Source organism: Podarcis filfolensis (genome assembly GCF_964270895.1).
Source record: "Podarcis filfolensis genome assembly, chromosome: 2".
Classification (NCBI taxonomy): Eukaryota; Metazoa; Chordata; class Lepidosauria; order Squamata; family Lacertidae; genus Podarcis; species Podarcis filfolensis.
In genome coordinates this window covers 81,361,366-81,389,251 of record NC_139605.1, presented here as the reverse complement: position 1 = coordinate 81,389,251, position 27,886 = coordinate 81,361,366, and the positions used below count along the sequence as shown (strand labels likewise).

General features: G+C 44.4%; 1 long non-coding RNA gene across 2 annotated transcripts in view; it reads right to left on the bottom strand.

Annotated features, from left to right (window-relative positions):
• Window positions 1-27,886, bottom strand: part of LOC310755202 — a 96,638-nt gene that overhangs the window by 45,742 nt on the left and 23,010 nt on the right. Inside the window, exons 3-4 of one of the 2 annotated variants that reach the window (XR_014544221.1) lie at window positions 21,498-21,969; window positions 16,047-16,203 (exon numbers count right to left, since the gene is read on the bottom strand). This is a non-coding gene — a long non-coding RNA (uncharacterized lncRNA). Of the gene's footprint in view, window positions 1-16,046; window positions 16,204-20,431; window positions 21,970-27,886 lie in introns of those variants that run through there. The other variant, XR_014544222.1, reaches the window with a different exon arrangement.

The following is a 27,886-nucleotide window of genomic DNA, read 5'->3' as shown; positions in this document are numbered from 1 at the left end:
AGGCTGTTCATGGAGTGGCTGAAAAGGGAGAAGTAGCAGGATTTGCGACCACTTGGATGTGAGAAAATGACAAAGTAGAGTCAAAGATGACCCCAAGGTTGCAAGTGGGTGGATAACAGTATCTCCAGCTGTGCCAGACAAGTGTAGGAGCAGGGAAGGTTTGGGTGGAAAGATTAAGAGCCCTGGGCTCACAGGTCTGGTTAATATATAAGACATAGTCTGGTATAAGCTGCATTCAGAGTAGAAGTATGCTTTGATTTATTTGGCCTGAGCACCAAGGTGAATGCAACATTTCTGCCCTGCCTGCTACATCCTTAGCTCAGGTTAAGCTTCCTGCTTTCCAGGTGGCACAAATTCATAACATTTTGCAAAGATTATGTTCCCCTTTGCTGGGAAGTAGCAAATGGCCACCAGACCTGACCTAATAAGTGCTAATCCCTTGACCTCTCTGCTGGTTCACACTAAACTTTGATGAAATTGTCCTGATTTAAAAACAAAACAAAAACCTGGAAGCTGCTTCTAAAAACCATACTGATATGTGATCTCATCTTATCCTGGAATATCTCTTTCATAAAAGCACATTTCCTGACACCTTTGCCCTCCTACAGACTTAGGGCTACTTCCAGACAACCTATTTCTTGAGCATTCATCCTTATTTGCTTGCACAAAGCTTAGACAGAGGTTAGTTTATGTCTGGTCTTTATTAGCATTCATCTTGATCTACTTTCAATGCATTTCCCTGTCACTTTTCTAACTGCAAAAAAGTCTGTTGTGTTTTTAAAAGTGCATTTGTTGTACTTTGGGACAAAGCACTATAATCCACTTTAATTTTGCAAACCTAAACAGTGACAGTCTGGGTACATGTATCCATGCTTTGAGAGGATGGCACATTTGGCTCCTGAAGCCCCTTCAAAGAAGGCAGGGTCAGAACTCAGCATATTCTTGCACACAGATGGACCAGGTTCAGTCCAAGCATCTCCAGGCAGCGAGACTGGGGAAAAGCTTGACCCTTGACCCTGGAGAACCTAGGCAGACAGTGGCTAAAATCCCAGGCACAGTTTTGCTGCTTTGGTCATGTGATCTGGAACAATAATACCAATAAATACCAGCTTTCCTAGAGATCAGAATAGATGGTGAGAGCATACACAAAACCACTCTCTTCCTCTTCCTCTCTTTCGAACGAGTCAGAGTGCTCCCACACACTAGGGTCTCATTGCATTGCTCAATCAAATCTCTTATGAAATTAGCTTGATGTGCATGTATCCCTGTTGGTTCCATAAATGTTTATAATTATGGGTTCCCCCCTCCCACTCAGACAGTTAATTTCAGTTTTACAGCAAAGGTAACAGGGTGTGAGACGAGGATAAGGATTACTTTTATTTAAATGTATATTCCCCCCGCCTCTGTTCCTAAGCCTGGAGTAGCAAACAACAGGCAATAAAAAAATAAAAGCATATGAAAAACAATTCCAGTACTGGACAGGGAAAGATCTTTACGTACAAGACTTGTTGCAAGAGGAAGGTTTTCAGTAGCCACCAAAAAGACAACAGATACGTTACTGCTGGGCAGTCTCTGATGCACTGATGGCAGCCAGTCCCTGCTAAACTATCCACCCAGCCTTATTATTCTTGCCAAGTGAAGTCATGCCCCGCGAGCAATTGTGTGAGCAGCTCCACCTCACTCCCCCTCAGATGCTGCCCTCCTGGTGTAGCTCTTGCTGATGAGGTGAAATTAATAATAAACAAAAAAATCAAATATCCTATGCATGCAATCAGTTCCCACACTCAGATATGCCACTTTCCAGTAGCAGCAGAAAGGGAGGTTTTTATTGGATGCTGCCATAAACAGACCTGAGCAAAGGGCTGCAAAGGCGCGATTTAGCAACTACTGATGAGCCCATCCTGGGTTCTCATAGTGAACTATATGGCTCACAAGGCACAGAAGGAGCAATTGGTTCCATTTCTGAAAATGATGTTTTAGATCTTTTGGAGCATAGGAAGGCCTTTACTTTTTCTCTCTCACTCTCTCCCTTTAATTCCTCTCCTGTGCTTTGATTGGGAATTGTCGGCATCTCACACCTCTGGGAGCTCATTATCTCACTAATTCAAATCAAATAGGCAGGGAAAAAACACAACGCAGAAATCCTAATCTATTTTTTTAAATAAAATAAAAAGAACCTCAAGCCCCTTAATGAGATTTTTACTCTTGGCAAAGTCCCTCAAGGACAAATTCACACACCATTGTGCTTTCAACGGGAATGAGACTGTTAAAACACAATCGTAATAATTAATAACAAATAGCAATAATTACTGAGCAGACCAATGATGGCAGATAGCCTATATTTTCAACATCAGTGACCATTTATGGCAGGGCTGCTAACACTCATCATTTTTTACTAAACCCCAGGAATTGATTAATAATTGTAATTGGCTATTACGGAAATATGTAAGATTGCCGATAACTATATGCACAATGAGAATAATTACCACTTTCTTCTATGCCAATTAATTATGATAATCCATAATTGTATGTGTTGGTAATCATTATTAACACCTGTAATGACTGAGGTTGTTGTGACAGGGATCACCAGGTGGTGCTGTTGTGACCTTCTTCTAGCTAAGGGTTCATGACTGTTAATGGGCAAACAAGTTTCTACTCATGTGTGATGTCAGGTGGTTTGGGATTAGGCAGGGCAGGATTTACAGTTGTGCTAAAGATGCTGCAGAGGACGTAAAGTTGCGAGGATTCAGCCTGGAGAGCACCAACTTTACACTGAATGCAGCGCCTATACTGGGAGAGGTTGCTGCTGCTGATCTCTCATCTCATTACTTCTTGGGTCCTACTGCTTACCTTCCTCACCCATCAGCTACAGGGCAAAACTGAAGCCCCACCTGCTTCAACAGAGGAGCAATGGTGTCTGGAAAGGAAAGAAGTGGGAAGAACTTCTGCAGCAATTTCCCCCACTACATTTACAGACAAAGGTGTGTTCTCCAGATGACACCATATCTTACATTAAAGCTAACTTAACATAATTCTGAATCCTGCCCTGCATGATACAAAACCAGTTCCCATAACTGTCATCCATAACCTACTGCCATGACTGGAATAATCCAAATCTTACTACTTTTGCATAAAAGTAGAAATTCCAGCTTGCTGTTTCCAGGTTATGACCTTGCAACCCTCAAGTAGGGAACTTGGCATTTCTTTCTTATTAGCTGGGAGTTTCTCCAGTTCCACCTTTAGTTCTGTTGCTACTACTAATGGGATTCTCTGCATGCAACTCAAAAGGAAAGGATGGTCCATGCTCCCACTTTTCAGAATGCCCATTAGCCCAAACAGCATAAGAAGTAGGAAGCAGTTGCTTGTCTTTGGGGACTTCCCCTGGGTTTGTCCACCTCTGCATGTGGACAGACAACCAAAGGTGATATACCATAATGATCAGAGGTCTATAGAACTCTGAGCCAGTCTTCCTAGATGAAACCAGCCAATAGCATCCTGTCCCTTGTGCAGCTAGCTACTGGTTGTAAGAGTCTCACCACCGGTAGTTTCCTTGCTGAAAGGTGAAGGGGAGCTATACCTTTGCTGAAGGACTGTAGCTCAGCAATAGAGCACAGGAGGTCCCAGTTCATGGTATCTCTAGGTGGGGCTGGGGAAACCTTGTGCCTGAAGCCCTGGAAAGCTACTGCCAGTGAGTATAGACAATACTGAACTAGGTGGACCAGTGGTTTCACTCTGGATTCATCTATGCTGTTGTTTAATGTGGACAGTAAGCTTTCTGTGCCTCCATTAATTCTCTGATGTCCATATGATGTTCCCTTCCAAATCATGGCCACTCTTTCCTCTCCCTCAGTCTAGATTTTCTCATACGTTTTCTTTTCCGGAGTATCTCTGGTATGAGAAAATCCAGACTGAGGGATGGACTGCCCAAGGAAACACCAGAGACAGGAGCTTGTTTAAAACTATACACAAGTTCACTTTATTAAAGAAGAATTAATTCTAGACATTCCTCCCTCTTGCTCTACATGCAAACAATATGTTTAGCCATAATTTCCTTGGACCACAGGAATTATCTAGTCCAACTCCAGGTAGTTGGAATCTCCAGGTAGAGCCGAGAATGCCCCCAGTATGAAACCCCACAGACCTGGTGCCAGTCACTGTGGGGAATATAGAAATAGATGGGCCAATGGTCTGTACACACCTCAGTCTTTGAAGAGTTGCACTTTAGGATTGTCTAAAAGCACTTTTGGAGACATCACTTTTAAAGAGTGAAACATTAGTGAAACTTAGGCAACAACTCTCTAAAGATGGAAATATTAGTGTGTAATGTTCCTATGTATACCGATATGCAGGAAAAATATTATTAAAAAGCCACCTTGATTCTCATCAAACCGTTCTACCAAAAGTGCTAAATCCAGATTAAATGGGGAAATAATACAGGGCAGCGTTTTCATGAGGATGCTGCACTAAACTTGCTCACATGAGCAGGACCAAGTCCACAATAAACTGCTGTGTTGAAGTGTCCTAAGCATCAGGACTTTTTTCAGAGTAAATATACATAGATCAGGCAGCAAATGCTGCAAACCAGGCATGTGTGGTCTTTGCTGGACAGAGTCCAAGATGAAGTTAACGCTGCATTATAGGGGTGCTGCATCCAAGCAGGGATCCAGGAGGGAACTGAATATCCCTCAAGGTAATATAGTGCAGGACACACATCATAGCAAGGGAGATCAGCTCATGGAGGCAGCAGCTGGGCTCCTTGGGATTTCTAAGAAGGAGGAAAATGGGCATGCAGGTGCAGCAGGATAGGAGAAAGGAACATCGAGTTAGGCTGGAGAAGGAGAACAGGAGAAGCAGAGTAGAGCAGCCATGCAGAGGAGTATAGGTCATAAACAAGGGCCAAAGCACATGGCAGCAGAACAAGCATCCGGGTCAGGACTGCTGCCAAATGGCTATAATGTGAAAGGTGAGAGTGATTTAAGGTGCATTAGAGGTGGGCAGGAGGGTAGTGCTAAAGCCATTTTTCTCCGGATGAGGCTAAGAGATCAAAACCTTAAATATTTGTTGCTGCTACTGTTGGAGAAGAAGCATAGACACAGGAAAGGTTCAGCAGTAAAAGAATTCAATAAAATGTACACGTAACAAATGTGCATCACTAAAATTGGTAATGCAACCCTCTGCAATAACCTTACAGCCTTACATGTTCAATTTAAGCTTCACTGAGTTCAGTTGCAGTTCTTCCCAAGTAACGTGCATAGGATTGCACCCTTGGTACGAATGGCTTGTATCCAGTGTTAGTCCTACTCAGAGTAAACCCACTGAAATTAATGGTCATGACTAGCTTAAGTTCATGAATTTCTGTGGGTCTACTCTGAGTGGAACTTAGTTGAATACAAGTCTATGTTTCCGCCCTCCCCACTGTCTGAAAGCAATCAGTGCCCTAAATGTCCCTACTGCTCCAGGGAATTGTATGTAACACACTTGTGTCAAAAGAAAAGTGGCGGGAAAACAGCCCCAAATGTCACACAATGAAGGCCTGAGCGGTCTTTGTGCAAGGAGATAAGCGAAGCACTATTCTTGTTACCTACTCATTTGTTTCTGTAGGACAATAAGACACACAGCTTCCAGCTTTCAGTACAAGATTAGTGGGGCAGGACTGGAGACTCAACCTACATGTTTCTGCAGAGCCACCCTATGCTCTACAAAGCACATGCTGCAATTATTGGTATCCATGGGGCCTAATGTTGGTAGCAGTACTCAGACAGCCACTATGGCTATTCTTAGGGTAGAAAAGGAAAGCAAGCAAACAAACAAAAAACAACACTGCTCTCACAATCCCAGCTGACAGTGATGATGGGGAACTAGCTTCTCTCTCATCTTCCTGATGACATGTTTATTGAGCACAAAGTTTGCAGGGAGGTTAGACAACATCAGCTATTTACTGAGCATTCATTCTGATTTGTTTGCAGTGAAGTTAGACAATGTTGCATCAAGCATGTGTTACCCCCACCCCACAATGCTACTCAGGGTATATGCACATATGTTTCTGTGCTTGCTATGTGGTGTGTTTGAGTTCTGCTTGCTGCCAGATTGCCACACCACCAAACCAGGAGCCTCTCACATTAAATCCAGAGTGAGAATAATGCAAATGTGCTGTAAATGTTGGGAATTGCTGCAAGGAATGGACAGGCACTTGGGATGTCCCGTCTGTATTTTGTCTTTCTGTGGCATGTGTATTTGTATATATGTGGCAACTGCCTACCAGGGCTAGGCATGTACATATAGATGCATGTATATGTACAGAATGGGTGCACCCACATGTACAGCATGGATATTAGGGCGATCCATGATTGCAGCGTGCATCTGTCTCTCCCTGTGACTCGCTCTAGCGTGCTGGCACTTCTGGGCTCTATGCACGCGCACGCATGCACACACATCTGCATACCCCTTACTCCAGAAGCCCATTAATAAAAAATGCACTCGCTGCCAGCCAGCCTTAGGCCCCAGCTCGACAGGAACGAGGCTGCTCATGAATATCTCATGGCACCCTTGCTGGTGAAGGGGAAGGACGCTGCGAAGGGGGAGGTCGGCAGCAGGTTAGGATGCTTACGCTCTGCTGAGCCTCATAAATATGGTAATAGCAGGACAGGGACATGGCTCTTGCTGGGAAGATCTGGCCTCACCAGCTTCTTCGGCCCCAACCACCCTCCTTCCTGTACAGACACACACACAGTGTGGGGAGACTCCAAATGGAACAGGTGGAACAGCCGCCTGCTAGACAAGAAGTCAGGCTGCTGGGATCAGTTCCAGGCCCCATGCAATGCGCCATCTCAGCACGTGGCAGCCCCTCTCCCCCTACCACCTTCACTTGACACCTGCCACTCTCTGGCCCTTGAGGGGCTGCTGGAGCTAAGCCCCAACTTTGCTTAGAATTATCTACTGGCTTTAGGTCTGGTTTACACTGGCTGGGGATTCTGATCGCCAACTGGGATGCCAGGTTGATCCCATTATCTTCTCGCTCACTGCCTGGGCTACTTCCTGTGTGTTATTCAGCATCAAATTAGCAAAAAGGCAATATGTGAATGAGCTGGCTTACCCAGTGGCTCAAGTACTGAGACTGAAGTGCTGGATATGCCACAGCCGACACAGCCAGCAGCAGTCAGATCTACATGTACATTCTCATGCCGTGAGCATTCACCTGCATTTGCATGCAAATTCATCCTCCCCCAAAATGGCAATCCTACATATTACCTCTCTAGCAGCTGCACGCGGAGTGAATGAGCCATATCAGGTAATTCTTCAGTAGGCAGGTGAGGCCTAGTGTCTAGAGCAGAGGTAGTCAATGCAGTACCTTCCAGATGTTGCTGGATTACAACTCCCATCATCCCTGCCCGCTGGTCATGCTGGCTGGTGCTGATGGGAGTTGGAGTCCAAGAACATCTGGAGTGCCCCAGCCTGGCTACTCCCAGTCTAGAGCAAAACATTTGGCTTAGGTGGCTTGCTGCTGCTCATAACAATGGGTCTCACGTGAGCAAGCTGGAGCTCTGGAAAGCAGCATGAACCTATGGCTATGGGATGGTGGAGGAGCAAAGAGAAGGCTTTGTGAGAAATCTGAACAACACTAGGCTCTTGAAAGAATTGGGCAGATCCAAGGCATGGAAGCCGTTCCAACTCAGGAGCAGCCTCAGGAGAAAGGCATGTCAAGCATGCTATGGACTTGGGAATGATAAATGAAGGAGCCATGACATGCTGAGAGCAAGCAGGAAGTGAGGAATGGCAAGGCCACTGTAAAAAGAACCTGAGGCTGGTGCTCTGCACTGTCCTTCCTTACTGAAGCCTCCAAGTGAGGTAAGGTATATGGTGATCGTTGCAGGAGGAGCAGGTGGGCAGGGGCATAACAGTCATAGGAGCCTCAGCCTACTTTTGGCAGGAACCTATCCTTCTGCCATCCCTTTTAATTCCACAAGGAAATTTTCACGGATTTGTTCATTACTTTGCTCCAGTTCTTTATCATCTCAAAGCAAAGAGGCTAGCTAGGCCTAAGTGTGTTCTGCAGGAGGAGGCCTGCAGAATCCAACCTTCCTCTGTGTGGGTCATGGTGGCTGAGCAAGCTGGATTCTGCCCAGCCCTCTCCTGTTCATTCATCTGTTCACCTTGAGCTCACCTTGGAACGAGGGTTCTTTCAGATCCTGACATTGCTTTAAAACTCATCTTGCATCTAGGGCCCAGGTACCAAATTAGTTTTAAAGGTGGTTCTCAAAGGGTTTGGGGTACCACACTGGTATGGCAGGAAACAATGGCAAGTGTGGCGGAAAGATTCAAGGGCACTCAAAGAAACATCTAAACATTTCAGTGCAGTACAGTATAGTATCAAAATATTATTTTTTGCAGAAATTTTAGCTGCTTTGTTTTATACTTTATAGATGTCCCATGATCATATTATAAAACAGTTTTGTTCTATGTTATAAATCAAGCAGTGCTAGTTGTTTCTTTTCCTTTTCCAATGTATTTCTTAATCAATAAAAAATTCGGTGTGGCGCAAGCAAAAATTTTATTCGGAAAGTGTGGACCTGAGAAAAAAGTTTGAGAACCAGTGTTGATGCCTCTCCAGACATCCTTTCTATTGTGCATTCAGATTATTTGCACTCATGGCGGCATCCAAGCAGTTGTACATGATCCTGCTTTCAATACTGCTTGCCCCTGCGAATGTTTTAAGGCAGACGTACTACTTTTTTTCTGATCAGTGCATGTTCCGTAACTCCCTCCTGAAATACTGTCACTTTTCATACCACAAATGTTGTAGTTTATTTTTTGCCCTGCTCTTGAGGCAGGACAGTGCAGGAGTGCCCAGGCAGCAACAATGTGGTAACACTGGGGAAACATCACAGAACAACTAGTAAAGCAGAATGGTGTGTGGAAAATCCAGCATAAATTCAGCACTAATGCACTATTATTGCGACAATGTTCCATTGCAGAAAACATCCACACACAAAACCCACCAGTCTGGAGAGGCCCTTAGTGAGGCTATTCCACTTGGCTTGAAAGTCCTGTCAGCCAGAATACATAGAATTCATGATTGCTGGGCCCCTTGCAAGGTGGCAGAACACTCTGATTTACAGCAGGGAGTATCTGACCAAACCAAGTGCATCAGGGAGAGAAGGAGCCAAGCAGGTAGCTAAATAGAGTTCCCATGGGACACAGCATGAGTGGATCTGGGTATTGTTATGTTTATGTCATTGTGAACCACCCTGAAAAAGGCAGTGTAGAAATGTATAATGAGAAAGGCAGTATATAAATATTTTAAATAAAAAATGAAATAGCCTGAGTAAGAAAATGCAGAGCTGGAGATCACATGGAAACAGAGATTCATGTGCACATTAACACCCTAGTGTGTGCCCACAGCTCTTACTGCCCTCCTTAGCCAGGCACAGAGCTGCAGAGAGACTGGGAAACATGTGGGGCAGGAGAGATAAATCACATGTATCCCCACAACTGCCTAAAACAGCAGCTAAGGGACTATCATAAAATGCCCTCCTCTGATTAAGGCATTTATTTAGTTCCAAGTGATCCTCTGTGCATGGGGCATTACGTAGGCAGCAGAGAAGATGACAGCACCCCCATCAACAATGTGGGGATGACCTAGTAAGTCCAGCCCATCACTGGCATCACAGTTCCCAGCTGTGCTGATTGCAAGAAAAAGCAGATTTCAGGCTTGTGGATCCACTTTGTGTGCATTAGAGCCCTCAGACCCACTGACTGGAGCCAGGGCCCACTGACTAGAGCCTACATTACTTAGGAATGTGAAGAATATGCTGCCTCTGAACAGCTGCTGAGTGAGCACAGGAATTTGTTTTGAGTTGAGCTCATGGTCCTTCAGTGTGAAAATACGTTCTGAGGAAAGTCTTCTTCATTTGGGGCAATATGGTGGGGGGGGGGTTAAGGTGGAGGAGAATAATTTTGTTGTTGCTGAACAATTGGGAGATCTTGCCAATCTACTGTACACCTTAAGCCACATTCACACCACACATTTAAAGCAGTATCATACCACTTTAAATTGTCATGTCTTCCCCCAAAGAATTCTGGGAGCTGTAGTTAAGGGTGCTGGCCCCCTTCCAGAGCTACAATTTCCAGAGTGGTTTAACAATCAATCCCCCTTCACAGGGAACTATGGGGTAGGGGTGAAGGAAGGTGGGTGCAGTGGGTGTGGACCGCCCCGGGTGTCACCACTGAGGGGAGTGACAAAATGCTAGACAGCACTCACTGCGGGGCCTGCCCACACGGTCTACCCACTGCCCCCCACCAGCTGTAGGGCTCTTGTCTACCTTCTGCCCACCCGTGGACAAGGATGGATGGTTTCTTTGTTTCTTATTTTTCCAGTGTTCAGTCCTTTGCATTTCTGCATCAGATTTGTTCATGAAAATTCATCAGCATTTTGGTGCAAATTTCCCATACATACATGCATGCATTTTCCTCTACTATTGCACATATTGACATGTTATTTTTGTTAATATAAGCATTTGTATGCACAATTTACCCTAGCATATGCATATCTCTACACATCACTTGGCCGGTGAACTGCACTGCAAAATTCAAAGTCAAATTTCAACAAAAGGCTTCGTTTTGCATATTGTTCCAGGAAGTGTAAATGAGACAGGTTCACCTTTAAATGTGAATTGAATTGAATTCCTTCTCCATCCCTACTCTTGGTTTCCACCATAGGAACCAACTCTAGGTTGGGCACCCACAATAATATAATTGTGGGGCTGGGCATCCACAAAGTCAACAAAAAAGCTGGCAAGCAGCAGCAGTGCTTCCTTCAAGAGAAAAGAAGCTCAGTTCTGCCCTCCACAGCCAACCAGCGAGGCACCCTTTTCCAGGGGGTGGAGCTCAGATGCAGAGAAGTCTCTCTGCTTCTGAGTCAGAGCCGCTCCCCATGGGAAAGGGTGCCTTGCTAGCAGGGGATAGGAGGAGGAAGAGGAGTCACCAGCGGCCGCCATTGCAACATGGACATGCAACATCACATACACACATGCAGGCATCTGCATGTGATGTCACATGCCTGCGTTGCAGTGGCAGGCACCCACAATCCTGAGGGTGAGATAGCACCCTGGTTTCCATCCATTTGCAGACACAATCCTTGCCTCTCCTTCTTACATACCTTTATTAGGAAGCTTCCTTATACTGAGTCAGACCATTGGTCTATCTAGCTCAGCATTGGTTATATGGACTAGTAGTGGCTTTCAGGATTTCAGGCAGCAGCCTTTGCCAGTCATACCTAGAGATGCTGGGGATTGAACCTGATACCTTCCTCATGCAAGGCAAATGCTATACCACTGAGCTATGGTCCTTCCCCTTATTTTATCTCACACTTAGAGATACAGTAGCCCAAATACTCCCATCCCTTTCCCTTGTGCTCTCTGTCTTCAGCTGGCCCTGTATGCTTTCAGCCAAAGTGATTCCTCAAGTCCAGCCAAGCATCTGTCAGCAAGCCTGGCCTCCACACCCTCCCTTGCCACCTTCCTCCTTGCCCTGCCTGTCTGATCCAGACAGCAACCTCCTTGGGGCAGAGATTGTCTCTCTCTAGGGCTCTGCAGCACTGACAGCATTCAATAAATGATAAATAATCATGTCCTGGACTCAGCTTCCTAGGAGGGCCTGGAGCAGCTAAAGGGAAGCACAGCAGCCATCTGTGGCTCTGCTGAAAGACGTTGCTGCTCTCTTTAGCCTTCCCACCAACCTGCTTCATCCTGCCAGACCCCCCCCCCCAAAGAAAAGGCATTGCAAGCAGAGAGCAGAAATCCAGCCTGCCTTCTCAGCTGTCAGGCAGGTCTTAGCATCCTGGGGAGAAGATTTCGACAAAAACGGATCCTGGGGATTCCATACTTTGTGATGCTTAGCAACCACAGCTCAGACAGATTGGGCAGAGGAAGGTGAAAATTGTCCCTGAAACTGCAGTGTCTATATTAAACTGGTCTCTCTCTCTTTCTTTCTCTCTCTCTCTCATATTCCACAACCCCCGGAATACACTGATTTGTATTTTACACACACACTCGCCTTCACACAATGCTACAATCTCCCACGGGTAACAGATTTACACTATGTCAACAATGCAATATGATGGGTAAATGCCCATGAGAAAGAATAGGCCGTCAATTGTGTTGCTGCAGTGCGATGCCAAAACTTTACCAGACTCTCCCCGAAAGCACAACCGGCTACTGAAAACGAGTGGGACAAACAGATCCAAAAATGATATGAAAAAATATATAGGCAGCTGTCAGTGCAAGGAATATTCTAGCTGCTTTGCTAGCCTGAAATAATGCAGAAGGAGGGGCTGGCAGTTCTCAGATGATCAAAGATCAGAGACACCAAAACCCTGCTCCTGGCCTTCAAATGTGCCAGAAATTGCTTCATAGGAATATTGGAAGCTTCTTCATTCCAAGCCAGATTATTGGTCCATCTAGTGTAGTATCCTTCTGCATACCAGCTGCTATAAACAGCAGGAGGGGACAGTGCTCCTGAACTTGGGTTGTGCCTGAGGGTTTCCCACAGGCATCTGGGTGGCTACAGGATGCTGGTCTAGATGGGCCACTGGTCTGATCCAGCAGGTTCTTCTTACGTTCTTATTGTCTACACTGACTGACAGTGGCTATCCAGGGTTTCCAGACAATGCTATTCCCCAGCCCTACATGGAAATGACAGGGACTGAACCTGCATGGGGGCACCAATGAAGGCTGGTGACTCCCACTTTAGGGAATGTTACATAGCAGCTTACATCAGTCAGAAAGGAGCAGTTTTGAAAGGGCGGGGATGAAACCCACCTACATCAGAGGCACACTTAGAGTACATTCTGTTGCTGCTGTGAAAATCAGTGTTTGCACCTTTTGGTAATGAAGCCAGCAGGCCCACTGATTTCTATGTAAGCTGAGCAACTGGGACTTAATGTGACTATTGCAATGCAAACAAATGCATGTTTACTTGGCAGCAAAGTCACCATACTTTGTCCTGGTGTGTTTACTGGAGTTTACTCCTCCTAGGTAATGTGCTTCAGACTGCAGCCTTAGGGCGCATGCAGCCACTAATGCATGGAACAAAAAACAAAAAGTTGTAAAGAAGGAGCCTATATGTACCTGCTTAATCATTTCCTTGCCCATATCCTTCTCCCCTAGTTGCTCTTCACTAGATGGAGGACTCCAAAACTGCCTCCGCAAACATACTTTTGCAACCCTGTGAGGCAAGAGGCAAGTGATTGAGAGCTGTGAGAAGTAACAGGTGAGGAATGGATTAAGCATCTCCTCTTCCTCCTCCCCTCCTACCTGATCCCCTGCCCCTGCTTTTCCCTAAGAAGTTTTGGCTTTCTTTACATGTGTGTGTCTGTGTGTAATGCACAGTTCCACCCTCAGAACCACAGCAGAACTTTTAGCACTTGGACATTAGGTACTCATGTTGTCCATCATGCAAACACTCCTGTGTCAGAAAGCCAATTCAATTAAAAGCTTTCAACCCATTCCGATCCTTCTTGAGACTAAAAAAGTGAGTCACAGAAGGGATTTAGCTTTCCTCCACACACTCACGATCTGTTCCGAGTGGCGGAGACTCAACCACATACTGCTGCGCAAGGGGCCTGCCTGTGGTGGACACAGACAAAAATCATTTTGTTATTCTAATTTAGCACTGTCCACAGCAGTGGGAAGGTGTTGTGGTTACAAAATCGAGCTGTGTGCTGGGCAGTCTCTACTTTGAGCTTCATCTCTGCCATTTGCTCAGAGGGTGGCCTCAGGCGAACCACTTGCTCCCAGCCTTAGCAGTCCAAGGGATAATAATAGTTGCCTACTTTAAAGAGCTGCTATAATATTGGTTAAATAACACATGGGAAGCTCAACTAAAAACAAGAATCATATAATAAATACTAATGGTCCCTCGATACATCCTGTTTATTGTGCATTCATGGTTGTACTGGAGTGGTTATGCATAATTCCCTTTCAACCCTGTTTGCAGCTGCAAAAGTTTCAGGGTAGACATATGTTCCGGTTTAATTTTTTGTCCCACTTTTGTTGCACTATACAAGTCACCGAAGACCGCCTTCTCATCATCGGCATCTGAAGGAATCTCAATGGCTAATGGTGAAAACAAGGCTGCTGGCAAATAATTCTTGCCAGAGCAAATGAAGAAATGTCCCAATGCCTCCTATCCCCTCCTTCCATGCCTCCACTGCTACTAGACACAATGGCTACGCTCTGCCTCCACAGTCAGAGGCAGTAATGCTTCTGAATACCAGTTGCTGGAAACCACAGGAGGGGAGAGCCCTCTTGTCTATTTCCCACTGGCATCTGAGTGGCCACAGCAAAGACAAGATGCTGGACTAGGTGGGTCACTGGCCTAATCCAGCAGGGTCTTCTTATGATCCTGGTCATGCCTTCCCTGCTTTCTTTCTCTGTGGCAAATAGTGTTGTTTGGCCTTGCAAAATATTATAAATCCCACTGTATAATCAAGGGTTGGGGAAACTGTAACCTTCTATAAATTGTTGGAATGCAACTCCCACCATTCCTCTGGACCATGTTGCTTGGGGCTTATTGGGACTTGGAATCCAATGGCATCTGGAGACAAGGCACACATTCCCCATCTCTGCTCTGCCCCATTCATACTGTGCTTCAATATGGCACTCTACCTTGGAATTCATATATCAGGGAATGATTCAGGGAATGATTCAGGAGATGCGGAGATTATAGAAGTGAATAATCTTAAACTATGTGAAGCAAGTGTGACTTAAGGTGTTGCAAAAACGGCCCTCTTTGGGACTGTGCCATCAATAACAACCAACACTCAGGATAGATGAATCTATCAATTCTGGTTTTTCTCAGTTTCTGATTTCTCTGGCTTGCTCAGTTGGCAACATTTCTGCATTAAATCTTTCATTATTATCATCATCGTTTAAAAACAACCCCCATGCACACTTTTCTCTAATATATTTATTTATGTACACATGTTTCAGTTGGAAAACTGCATTGCAAAATTCAGAGTAGTGCCGATTTCAAAGAACAGTTGCATTTTAGTTTGTGAGTTGTTTCCAGAAAATGTGGATTAGGTAGATTCCCATTCAAATGTGCACCATGCTGAATTTTTCCTCCCACCCTAGCCAACACACCCTCTATCTCTGGAAGCAGCCCTGAAGTTGCCAAGCTCCAAATGTAAATCACACCACCTCTCTGTTTTAATTCCTCAGTGCAACCAGCATAGCTTCAATCTGTAGTCCCTTTCCTAGGTGTGAGTTTAAAGTGTCCAGTTGTCTGAGCAAATGCATGAGAATGAACACAACTAAAACTAGCACAATAGTTAGGCACTTAAAAGTCTACTGATTTCAATAGGACAAAGTCAAGAATATGCTTAAACACTCTTCTCTCATTAAAATCAACAGGACTGAAACACGCTGAACTTAGTCTGGATTTTGCTCCGTATTTATGCAGCTCTCTGAAGCCAAGGAAAGTAGCCCATTTTTAGTATTATTCCATTTGAATGATTTTAATAGTGGCTTATGATGTGATTTTTTAAAAATAAAAATTCTCAGGGCTAGCATGGCAGGATCAAGCAGCTGGAGAGCCTCTCTTTATCTCTTTTTAGCCAGCAGGAAGCCACACTCTGGACTGACAATATTATACCTGAAGCCAAAACAGGAACATGCCTTAAAATGCTGTTATGTGTCTGCCAAGTGTTTTCTCTTCTTCTTCTTGGCCATCGACTCTCCTTGCAGGGGACCTTCCCCCTTGCACCTGGCTTTCCTTCAGTCTCTCCTCCTCACCCACCAGTTATTGAGCTGACAGGCAGGTCACCTGGGCTCAATCCCTAGCTCTTTTCCCGTCTGTCTCTACACAGGCTCAGAAAGCTCTTTGAGGCAGAGATTGTCTCTCACCTTTTGTCTGCAGCGCCTGCCAGAACAGTGTGTTGACCTCATTTGGGGAATATCAGTGCTACTGAGGACAGCGGATCACAGACTAAATATGAAATAACAGTGTGATGTGCAAGTTCAAAAAGACAAAAGGCTCTTTTGGCTTACCTGGTATCACATCATATCCAATACATAGGATATAGTTCTTCTCTACTGTCCTCAGTTGTGTTTTTCCCCATCCTCCTTTACCACAGTTTAAGAAATGAATTGGCCGTGTGGAGGGACTTGGCAAGCAAGGGCATAGCTAGTGACACTTTTCTTCCCCCTGGGCAAAAGAGATTTGAGTTGGTTATGTGTACCTCATGGACCCAGGAAGATTCAGAGAGGTAGTCAGTGGAAATGCATAGTTTTTAATGAAAAATAGGTCCAGCACTAATTATAAATGTAGACCGGGGCCAACCAGTATCTTGCATTGTTTCATGGCCAGACCCTGCCTATAGCTATAGAGAGATTGAGCGATTGCTAACATATGATCTAGAATGGCTCTAGATTATGGCGTATTAAAAACAGGGCTCCGCCAGATGTTAAGCTATTTCATTCTCCAGAGCAGAGTGGTGATTAAGGTAAAGATAAAGGGACCCCTGACCATTAGGTCCAGTACAAGGACATAAAACATTTTCTTAGGGGGAAACACCCAAATGAAGCAAATATGCACCTTGTGCACTGTGCTACTTTCACAGCCTATTGCTATTTCAGCACCATTTTGTGGGGAGTCTTCTTGCTAGGAATAGTCATATGGGCAATCCCAACCAATCAGGGACCACATAGCGAACATGATATTAAAATGCTCTACAGCCAATCAGATTTGGCTAAATGGTGATCTCAGAAAGCCAAACAACAATGCTTCCTGGATCAATACTGTCCTCACTCTGAATGGGCAAACACCCCCCTTTAGTCGATGAAAGTGGAATGTTTTTCTACTGTCTGAAGTTTTCATGAAAAGTCCCTCCCTTCTTACTCTCCTCTAATGAAAAATATAATAAAACACACAACCAGATGACCTGGAGCAGATGTGTAAACATTACAGTTGTCAGGATGGATTTTTCAGTTTTCCTGATAAACAACCAACCATTCTAAGCCAGTGGAAGATATTGATAGGCTTTCAAAATGGATACATAAGCAGCCAAGTTCATGAGTTTCATTGGCTTCAGGACAGGAGGTGTTTGTGGGTGTGGCCTTTGGGAGGGTCTCCATGGCCACAGTTCTTCTCTGGAGCCGCAAGAACTGTAGTTGTTTCTGTAGGTCCTGGTGGCAAAAACACTGAAAACGGAGCACAGCTCTCCTCTGGGAAGGAACCAATTAAGGTTCTATTGGCTGTGTTCTGTCTGGCATATTTTTATCTTAACCCAATTTTAATGAAATTTACAAAGATTGTTTTATTGCATATTAACAGCCAAATGTCATGATGCATTCTCCTGGATGGTGGCTGTGCACAAAATGCAACTGGGGAGAACTTGCTTTCATCTTGTCTTCCAGAATCTTGTCATCATGTTGCATCTGCATCAGAAGAGGAATCCTAGGACATCAGGGACCATCATAATAAGGGGGATCCTCTCACTGGGCCATCTCAGGAAGCAGCCACAGAGGCAACCCCTGTTACAAAAACTTTCTCAGACATAGAGGAGGAGAGGATAAATTCCAAGGAGCCATGTCTTCTCTGCCTCCTGTTCCGATAATGTTATATTGCCAACAACCACAGATGTAGATGAATCCTCTATGGAAATTCCTTTAGTTCTGGGCATCCTGTGTTCAGCACCATGCCAGATTCTGAGGCAGCAGCAGGGATGCCAGCCTTGCTCAGAAGCAGAGGCTGATCAATTCCAGGGAGGTCGAGGCTACAGTACATACATCCTGAGGGCAATATTTCAGCTCTCAGTAGACTTCAGGCTGATATTGCAGCCATCCAGTCATCTGATATTTGACTTAGACCCTACCTATTAGTCAGGCTACATCTGCACCATATAGAACACCATATATAAATATAAAACACTATTATACCACAGTCATAGTTTTCCCCAAGGAACCCTGGGAATGGAAGTTTGTTAAGGGTGATCAGAGGTGTTAGGAAACCCCTATTCCTTTCATAAAGCTACAATTCCCAGTTCCCTGGGGGAAAGGACTGATTACACTGGGCAACAATTTTTTACTTTTTGAATGTTGTCTAGATTTCTGCAACTGATTTAGGGTATTTTTGCACTGCTGAATCAGGAAATGGCATCCGTTTCTCTCCATCAGGTCAGGTTTACTGTAAACTGAATGGTGGGCATTGAAAAAAGGTAAGTACACGTAAATTGCATGTTGCTTCACCATTTTTCAAACTTCAGGGCTTGAACTTCCGTTTCTTGGCATTCCTGGAATGCTCAGCGGCAGGGAGGTCTCTCTTCAGAGTCCAACAGTAGTCAGCCATCATGGCTGCATCCCAGTGACCCTGATACCTGGTCTCCATCTCTTTCATGTCCTGATGGAATCTCTCCCCCTGCTCATCACTCATTGAACCCAGGTTCTCAGGAAACGGGTCCAGATGTGAAAATAGGTAGTGCATCTTGATGCTCATGTTGCAGCCCAGGTTTCTGAAAGCAGTCAGCATGTTGTTGACAAGTTCTGCGTAGTTTGTGGCCTTATTGTTGCCAAGAAAGTTCTTCACTACCAGAACAAATGCCTTCCACGCTTCCAGTTCCACTTCGTTCATTGAGTTTCCGAACTCTGGATCTTTGATGAGCTGACGGATCTGAGGACCATCAAAGATGCCAGCTTTCAACTTCTCCATGGTCAATCCTGGAAAAGCCTGACACAAGTAAGTGAAGCAGTCGCCATCCTTGTCCAGAGCCTTGGTGAACTGCTTGATTAAGCCAAGCTTGATGTGCAGCGGTGGGAAGAGTATTCTGTCTCTGTCCACCAGAGGGTCGTTGATGACGTTCCTTTTTTTGCAAGGCACCAATTCCTCCTGCACAGGCCAGTCCTTCTTCGTGTAATGCTGAGCACGGTCCCTACTATCCCACATGCACAGAAAACATGGGTACTTGGTGAAGCCAGACTGTTGTCCCAACAAAAAGTTCACCATCTTCAGGTCAACACAAATAAACCACTTATGCTGATCATAACCAATTTTCTCCAGCACATACTTCACCGCTTCATAGTTCTCTTTCAGTTTACTCGAGTGAGCCAGGGGTATAGAGGCAAACTGGTTGCTGTTGTGTAGCAGAACACATTTCAGTGATCGCTTGCTGCTGTCAATGAACAGTCTCCAATCTTTGGGTTCGTACTGTGGCACTCCAAGCTTGAGCAGAAGCTGCGCAATATCTGCACATTACACCAAGTCCTTCTCTTCCGAGAAAAAACGGAGGTACTCTTGATGCCTGTTGCGGAAGAAGCTGATGCGAGCACTGTCAGAGAGGAGGTTTTTTTCCTTCAATCTGGATGCCAACAGTTCGGCAGAGTCCTTTGACAAGCTGAGGTCGTGAACTAGATCATTCAACTCCTTTTGGGAAAATGGATGTGGAGCATCATCTTCAAGAACCACTTCTTCTTCTTCATGTCCTTCAACACTGGAGGTATCTTCGTCACTAATGTCAGGAAGTTCTCCGAAGATAGGCACCGGAATTTCATCACAATGAGCTACAGGACAACGTGCTGATTGAAGATCAGGATACTTGAGGCTGCTCCGGTTCTTTCTGTTGATCCCAGCCGCACCAATTTATGGAAGATTTCGAGGTTTTATGACTTCAAACTGATCCCTTTTCGACATAATCACCCATAACTATCGGACCTGAATACTTCTTGTCATTAAAATAATCATTTCCAATCAAAACAATTATTCAACATGGCATTTTACCCCCACCAACTTCTTCTAAAATGCTCCACACAAGTGTACATGTGAACAAAAACGTAAAAAAAGACATGTGGCCATAGCTCAAAAACTTGACCTGATTGAGCAAAACCAATGTGATTTTTGGATTCAGCACATCAGATTCGTCCTAAATCAACTGAAAAAATGCAGACAACAAATTTGTTGTTGACCAGTGTTATTAAACCACTCTGGGAATTGTAGCTTTGTGAGGGGAACGGGGTCTCCTAACATCTCTCAGCACCCTTAACTAACTAGTTCCTAGGATTCTTTTGGGGATGCCACACTTGTTAAAGAGGTATAATTGTGCTTTAAAGGTATGGTGTGGATGTGGCCTTGGTCTTGCCTCTAGCTTTACAGGGCACTGTGTCCTAGGCAGGGGTGCCAACTTGGGCCCCCCACTGTTGGTGCCCAAAGTCAGTACCACGTGGTGCCGTAATTACTTCACAGCACACATGCTCTGGCTGCTGTTGAGCTTTAATAATAAATATAATAATTTTATTTTCTTAAGCAGACTACTAGGGGTGGATGCATTAGATTTGGTTTATTTTTCCTATCGTCAGTCCACCACACTTCCACATCAATTGATGATTTCTTTTAAAGTTCTTAGAAAAGTTCATTGGCATTTTACCGAGCATTTCTCCCAACACATACATTCTGTATGCATTTTTCCTAATGTAAACATTTTTGCAAGCAATTTCTCTCCCCAAATTTAATGCATTTTTGTATGTTATTTCCACTAACATACACACTTTCATATATGCATATTCATGCATATTTTGGTTGGAAAGTTGCATCACAAAATTTGGAGAAGTATGAATTTCAAAGGATAGCACGTAGACCAAACTGAAGTTCTCATGCATCCCTGTTGGAGACAATTGAGAACTCTGTTTGAATGCAGAGAATGATTGCTAGCATAATGTACATGGAATCCATTGAGCACCCTGAAGTATTTGAAGTATTGTTCCTAAGCCAAAAATGCCATATTCTCTCAGCATTTCCTTGGATATCATGCATTCTGAAATATTTCTGTATTACCTTTGCATACTCTTCAAGTCTATTGCAATTTATTTCCATATGTCTGAAACACAGTAGTAGCTGGGAGGGGGGCAATCATTGATGTCTTCCCAGCAGAAGTGGTGCTGGGCTCGCAGGGACTGGGATGGTGCAGCGTGGTGGGAGTGAAGTTTGAGGAGCTCCAGGGTGGCCGCAGGGTAGTGGAGAGATGCTCTTATGATCCGCTGTAAGCCCTTAGAGGTTTTTGTGTTGTTGTTTTTAGTAGAACAGAACTACAGCTTAAACAGCCCTCCTTATTTTGTATTCATACATTTGTTTTCCTTACCCCCCACCCACCAATATATAACACATTGCAGTTATTTTTGACAATTCTATCCTGCCTTCCTATAAGAAAGAAAGAAAGAAAGAAAGAAAGAAAGAAAGAAAGAAAGAAAGAAAGATCCAAGGCAGAAATTTCAATCCCATCTCTTTTCGGTAAAGATGGAGGAACTTCCACCTTTCATGGCGAAGTTTGCAAAATCCACCTATTCATTTGCACAATACTAATCTTCCAGACGTTGAAGAGAGAGTTTGTTCTGACATTTCAGAGCTGGTCTGGTTAATTCCCCTCTGTCGAGCAGCCAATTCTCCCCAGCCAAAGGATTCCCCCACCCGTGTCGCAGAGCCATCTTCCAGCAGAAGCCTCCTCTCGTACTCACCCACTTTGGTCCTTGTAAAACCGGATCAAATCTCTTATTAAATCTTCTCTGGGAGAAAAGTCAGTAGATGTTATTGGGTTAAAGTGAGCTTCTTCATCAGCTGTCGCATCCAGGAACTGGGAAATGTCAGGCTTGAGGCCTAGCTTGTGACAGGCTGCCACAGGGTCAGGTTCTGACAGAGGCCACGTGAGCCAGAGGAGGAAGGCCTAATCCTGAATAGGCTGAAGGTCGTGAACCAGACAAGGTTATCAGGAAACCAAGGGCTGGAGGGAGTAGAAGACATAGTTACGGGCAGGCTGGAGGTCAAAGACCAGTCTGGAGAGGTGCGATGAGGCGTCTTTGAGGGGCTCCTGCATTGCTACTCAGTACGACAAGCTGCTCAGGCTGCCGGACTAGCCCAAACCAAAGGGAAGGGATTTATAGGGCACGGTGCCTCTCCATTGCTTTGGGAGGTCAGCAGACAATCTTCAGGCTGTGGGGCAAGCAGAGAATACTCAAGATAGCGCTGCAGTTTAGAGGTCACCCTTGCGGCATGGAGCCTAGCCTGACTGACTGGATAAAGGCCCAGAATGCTTGTGATGCAAGAGATTAAGGAGGCTGCCATTCAAGATCCACCCACCCCCTCAGCACTTAGAACCCCAAAAGTGATTCATTGGGGCAGATAGGCACAGATATATATTCCCTCTCTGTGATGAAACCATGAAGGGAAAGTGTCTCTGAGGGACAAAATCCATGACTCTCCATAGACTGCAAGACTCAAGCTGTGCCTCCTTCATTTCCCCAAACTGAGCATCGAACTCACATCTGAGAGGTGAAGCACGATACCAAAGTTGAAACAAAGGACAATGGCCTCCTGTGGTGCGCTTTGGTTCCTCTCTTCACAAACACACACACATATGCACCTCACCACCATTTCAAATCCATCAGCTAACATATTCAGGAGTTCTCTCCCTTCCCCACCATTGGACCAAATATCTAATTGCATCACAGAAAGAGGGAGGAAGCAGATGGCTTGATATAGCTCCATTCTCCTCTGTCACAGCAGCTGGTGTCTCCTTGCCCTTTTGGTTCCCTGTCCCAATTCCCTCCTAGCATGGGGGAAGTGGGGCCATCACCAACACCTCATCACACAGCACTGCCATCCTTTATTCATGGGCCTCAGACACATTAGCTGTCTTCAAGACCCCCCACCAACATGTCCCGAGGGAACCGCAGCCACTCCCCCTTCAATTAAGTCAGTAACGTATAGTTAATAATTCAAGGAAGTTGTAAAATATTCAAAGCAGTCCCGGTGGACCTCTGGCACAGTGGAGCTGGGGGCTTATTCATGGCAGGTACCTTCTCCCATTGTAAGAAGCTGTGTCAGTTCCCTTGATCATGTCCCTCTTCAGAATAAATACCGTAGTTCAAAGGATACGTCCAGGAACCCACCTGAAGTTGCCATACACCCCCACAGATGTAGGGATGGAGGAGAAATTCAATTTTGTTTGCATTTTAATGAGAAACTATCTAATTCACACTCCTTGAAACAATCTGCAAACCGAAAGACAGGTATCTTTCCCAACCCAAACACACACTTTTACTTGTAAGTAAGAAATAGATATTTATTCAGGCAAATCATGGTACATGCTCAGTAGCAGACACAAGGCTCAGGCGTCATGGTTTAGGAGGTGAAGAACAGGGGCCAGAAGTTCAGAACTGGATGGAAACAATGAAGATGTTCCAACAGCTTTTAAAGATGTGGTTTGCCTACATGTGAAACTCGCTGACTTTGTGCAAATGTCAGGATTGCAAATGCACACACCTTTGAGGGGAGAGGAGTCTGCTCCCATCTGAGAAGGCAGTCACTGGTCCAAGGTGACAAAACTGAACCTTCCTTTTCAGGCTCCTGTTTAGTTGCTGCTGCCTCTAGCTCCTCCTCTTCCCTTGGCTGTTCCAAGCCCCCCCTAGCCTCCTCTGAGGCTCTCTGCTGGGGAGGAAAGTGTGGAGGGGAGCAGAGCCAGCACCCCCACTCCCCCTTCTGAACTGGCTGAGGTTAGGGTGAAAAGGGAATATTCCCCATTCCTCTGACTCAGGTTCCCACCATTTAGCCCCCACCCCAATTTCTTCTTCTTACTCTTGTGTCACCACCTGCCAATCCAATCCTGATTCCAACAGCATTGTGATACTGACCCTGGCACTTCCATACAGGGAAACAAGCTATTGGTATGTAAATTGTCATGTGTGAGGACTGCACATCTGTTATTTTGCAGTATGCTCAATCTTGTCAGTTGCTTCCCAGGACATATAATTGTAGTGAAACAAAGATGCATAAAACACAGTGTTGATATGTGATTTGTAGCTTAATGACTGCAAACTGTAATACCAGAGCTTACTGCATAGCTTGACATTTATGTTGTGTTTTCACATTGACTCATGTTATGTTGTTGTTTCCCCTCCACGTAGTAAATTACTTGACAGTAGAAGTGAAAAAAATGGCACCTCTGAGCCCTGAAAATGGCACTGAACAGCTTAGCACTGCTCTTTCTAGCACTTTGAAATAATCAAATTATTAATGGAGTAAGAAATGTTTATATACCAGAAAGGATTAAAGTGGGATTGAGAGACCTGTGGCCTTGCAGATGTTCCTGGACTACAGCTCCATTCATCCCTGAGGACTGGCCATGTTGGCTGGGGACAATAGGAGCCAGAACCAAACAACATCTGGAGGGTTGTCAGGGATTAAAGCTATTGGGTGGGATTCATTTAAGGAACCCCATCAGCACAAGCCCTGTGTGAGACCTTCCGCTTGCACAAAAGGGCTTACCTCCTTCTTCCCCCTTAGTGCCCCCTTGATGCTCCCTGAAAGCAACACCCCAAACCTGTCTCAAAGCTTGAAAGTTGAGGAAGACAGCTCTGAAGGTGGGACTTCCCTCAGTCAGAAGAACATTTCTAGGGTTGCCATATTTCAAAAAGTAAAAACCAAGACACCTCAAAAGTTGTTGAAATCCTTTGAAATCCTGGTAATATCCAGGAAACTCTGGACATATGGCAGCCCTATTTTACATCCCTGGAGGTGGGGCTCCTCAATTAGTAGAGAATAGTGCTTCTTGAGCTTAATACTTAGCCTTTATACGGTAGCTTCAAAAAGGTTTCAAAAAGGTAGTTTCAAAAAACTAATTTAGGTCCCGTTTCAATGATGCCAAGATTTTAGGTTTCATGCTTGGACAATTCATATCTATGATACCGTATAAACCAGGGGTAGTGGGTACTGCCCACTAATGCATCTTTCTTGATGGTAAAATTTCCTTACTGCCCACCAGCGCTCGATGGAAGGATTCAACTTGTGCCGTAGAACCCCCTACCGCCCACCTAGAATCCTGAAATGCCCACTAGTGGGCAGTAGGGGCCAGGTTGACAACCCCTCGTGTAACCCCTTCTTTCATGATCCACCAGGAGTCTGCTGATGGTCCAAAACTAGCTAACATCGCCTATTTTCATGTTTTAGCATGCCTTTTCAGAACCACCACCCTTTTCAACTGGGTCACTTAAAATAAAATGTCCTATCTCTTGTCCAAAAATCAGAACCCTCAGACACACTTTCCAAAAATTCTTTCCAATTTTTGTACGGGGCAATTTCTCACTTCTTTCTGAACAACTGTGATGCTATAAATATCAGCTCTTAATAATTCCAGGAATCTTCCATTGTCAGCTTATGCCCTGTTACCTATTTCAGCATTAGCTTTTATTAATTCTTTTAATCTTATAATAATCAGACAACCTGAATCTTTCAATTAATAACACCATTTTCAAAATTGGTACATTTAAAAGCCTTATAGGGCCACAGGTTTGTCATTCCTGGATTAAGTGAAGAATAGATCTCTTTGCCAGAGGGGAAAGTGTTAAGGTAATTTGTGAAACTCAGATATGTATAGAAATCTAATGCATTTCAAGAGTTTAACTGAACTACCCTATACTTTACCTTAGACCAGGCTGAGAGATTAGATTACTGCAATGTGCTCTATGTGCGGCTGCCCTTGAGCCCAGTGCAGAAGCTTCAGCTAGTGTAGAATATCTGCACAGGCTTCCCATTTACTACTGAGCCAGGTTCAAGGTCCTTGTATTAATTTATGAAGCCCTGAACAACTTAGGTCCAGCATATCTTAGGGATCATCTGAACCCCTATTTCCCTGCTCCATAGGAGCCAGCTCCTATCAACTTCAGCTTCTTTCAGTTTATCATTTTTTCACTCATAAGTTCAGTTCCTCACTTTTCCATATCAGTTTGCATTTTTCTAAAAAGGTCCTCATGAGAATTCATCAGCGTTTTACTGAAAATTTCTCCTCACCTACACATTTTTCTATGGAATTTTGTCTAATATAATATAATTTGTCTAATATAATACAATTTGGCTAATATAATTTTTGGGGAAATTGCAAACCAGTTCCCCTAAATTTTTGTACATATGTTATTTTCACTTTGCATTTTTATGCATACTTAGTCTATACATTTCTGTACATATTACTTGGGTGGAGAACTGCATTGCAAAATTAGGAGCATTTCAAGTTTTGAAGAATGGCTGTGTTTGGGGTGGAACTCAGTGTAGCACTAAGTGGGGTATACATGCACAGAACGAGGTCTGCTCATGCAGCAAGATCTTCCCCTGCTGCTTACCTGTCCCCTGCTTGCCCCCTAAACCTGTTCAGGGGTTTCCCCAAAACCTCCAGAACAGATTTGGGGGATATGGTTTGGGGAGAAGTGGAGGAGAAAATCCCGTTGCATGAATGGACCTCTTTCCATACAAGCAACAACTGAGTTAAAACCTGGCCCAAGTGCAGATTAGGAAGGTTTACCTTTAATTTAATGCAAACTGAACTGACTATCTTCCTCATCCCTAGTTGTTAGGTGGTTAGTTTTGATTGTTGCTGCTACTCTATTAATAAGTTGATGTTGGCCAACAAGCAATCTGCTATTCTCAGATAGCGCAATTCTTCTTTAGGGAACTATATTTGTATATATTTTAGCATACAGCAAAATCAATTGATTTCTTGAGAATTCGCAAGGAAATTTGTTGCACACTAAGCCAGAACTGAATTAATCATTATGCTGCTTACGTTACTGAGTAATGTCCCCGCCATACTGGGTCTCTACTGGAATGCAATTATTTCTGTGTAGAGAATGGGTCTGTGTGGGGCCCTTTAAAATTCTTCTCAGTGACTGTTCCTTGACCACATGACAAGAGAATTGTGGCATTGTTCCCAGTTGTAGAGACATTTTAAAATATTGGTAGCTGCTCGGCATAAAAAGCAGTGACTGCTCTCTGTAGCACTCCAGATTTCAGGTAAAAGATTAGCAGGACAGGGAAAGAACTTCCATTGCTTTATAATGGCTACTTCATTCTATTTGTGACAGAGAATCATGCTGCAAATATATCATGGCAATGTTGGGTCCCATGTCACAATAGGCCAACACAGTGATATAACTAAGGTGGCAAATTTGGTTTTCAGCAATTAAAGAATGGAAGCCACAAAAGCCACAGACTTTGTATACCAATAAAAATGCAGTAGTAAACCACAGTACTCAGATGATAATGGTGAAATGTATTTCACACTGAGTACTCAATTAGGTGTGACACTGGAGCTCCCAGTCTGACTACCCGCATTAAGAATTTAGCATATAATAGCCTCACCATCCCTTAAATTCAGACTCAAGAGACTGAAGCATGGGGAAGCATGGAGGTGACCCCCTTACTTCCAGCACTGTCCCGTCACTCACTCACTCACTCACTCACTCACTCACTCACACATACACACACAGTGAAAATTTCACCTATAGCTCCTGTTTGACCCATTATGGGAACTTAACATGTACACAAGTGAAGAGTCTGGGTTTTTATGCTTTCTAGCTTCTGCTGTAGCTGGCAAACTTCTTGTCTCAAAGAACAAAGGAACTGTTATTAGCTTAGTACAAATATTTTCCTTAGACAAGTATCTTCCACACGTCAACCTTTTTAAAAAAAAACAAAACAAAAAACTGCTACTAAATTGTGATCTCTGATTCTTAGCTAGATGATCATTCTGACCTGAGAAGCTTAGCTGTGGATTTACAAGGTCATAACAAGGCAATGCAAAATTCTGTACCAAGGCCACCATCCCAACATCACGAGAGTGGAAATTATAAAAGGTGTTCCCGCAAAATATGACCAGGTGTACATTGCAAGGAATGGAATCACATGCTGTGAATCTCAGGTTCAGTCCCCTGGGTTTTAGCATGCTATCTCCTTCCTTATTTGGCAGAAGGTTGCAGTGCAGTGCCCTTTTTATTTTGTGCAGAGTCAGGTAGGGATTGTATAGAAGTGGGAATGCTCAGGAAAGAGACTCTCGCCCGCTTCCTTGCCCCACTACTCTGCA